The sequence below is a fragment of the Sesamum indicum genome, linkage group LG9 (assembly GCF_000512975.1).
Source record: "Sesamum indicum cultivar Zhongzhi No. 13 linkage group LG9, S_indicum_v1.0, whole genome shotgun sequence".
NCBI lineage: Eukaryota > Viridiplantae > Streptophyta > Magnoliopsida > Lamiales > Pedaliaceae > Sesamum > Sesamum indicum.
In genome coordinates, this window is record NC_026153.1 from 5,057,639 (window position 1) to 5,058,980 (window position 1,342).

The 1,342-nt window shown below is 35.7% G+C and overlaps 1 protein-coding gene across 1 annotated transcript in view; it reads right to left on the reverse strand.

The window, feature by feature from the left end:
- The window catches only part of LOC110012595 (phototropin-1-like), a gene marked incomplete in the record, with an annotated part of 844 nt that extends 421 nt beyond the window's left edge, over window positions 1-423 (reverse strand). Inside the window, 1 exon segment of the mRNA XM_020696844.1 lies at window positions 40-423.

Genomic DNA, 1,342 nt, shown 5'->3' on the forward strand with positions numbered 1-1,342 from the left:
GCCCAGCTCTACCAGGACGGCTGTGATGACCGGAAGACAGGGTGGGATGGCCTGGATGCAGAAGATGGATTGAAGACCTCGAGCGATCCCCGTGGGTCCCTCGGTAGAGGTGGTATGAGGGGCTTATTGTGCGGGTTTGGATCATTCATTTCCATATATCTGGAGGATGAATTCAACTGTGCAAGCTGAGTGAAGATACATACATATGTGTGTGTGTGTATATATATAATCTAGATGAACAGCGCAGTGTTAATTGATTGACCAGAGTTGTATTTCATGCATGATTGTTTTTACGTATTTCTTGAGATTTTTTTTCCTTCGAGGGAAGGACTTAGCAATGTTGAAACTGATGTTTTTGTCACTGCTGCACATGTGACTGTAACATAAACAAGGAAATTTATGTTTATAGGAAGCTTGAGGCAAAAGCTGAGGGACAGATGTGGGAAATTGATTTTTTTCTGACTGTCTATTTGTGATCTTCACTGGGCCGAACTCTTCACCACCTCACATTTTCAGGGGCAGTTTGGTCAAGATAATTCTATTGGATACTTATTGGGATCCATACCCGAATATCTCAATCTGATGTGGGAAGCATTCGGATCATACAGTTGAAATCATGTCAATGATTCACATATAATTATACAATTCAAATATATGAATAGATACTCTTCAAGTTCATCTTTTTCACACTTATATCACTTTCCTTAACAATCTATGGCTAAATGATATTTTTGACTATAAACATTGTGGAACTGCAATCAGGGCCTTCCCAATATTGCTTTTACGTTCTTGTGTCTTGCAAGCTTGTTGAAAGTCATTCACAAATCTTTGGACCTACTTGTGGGTTATTTAGACCCTAAAGACCAAATTTATTATTTGAATTAGTAATGCAACTCATATTCCCTTTCATATACTTTACAACTAGCTAAATGTGTATATTAAGTTCATATTACATATGTTTATGAAAAAATATTATACATGTAATTTATAGTATGTATATATATAGTAAAATGAAATATAAGATGTAATTAATACCGAGTGGGATAGGATTCAATTCGGTAATTAAATGTCGAAAATGACAATATATCTAAAAGGCAAATGTGGGTAGTTCATGAATTAAAGTTCTTGGTTATCAATGACAATGACTAATTGATAATATAGCAAACCTGGCTCCATACAGCTTGGTTTTAATTTAACACAAAATATAGTTTGTACATACATAGAAATTGCAAGTAGTCCACATCCAAGAAACTGAGTAGTGGCATTGATGATATGAAAGTCCCCCAGAGTCACAGACAGCCTTTCTAAATCAAACATATTTCAACACAAAATGCACACATGA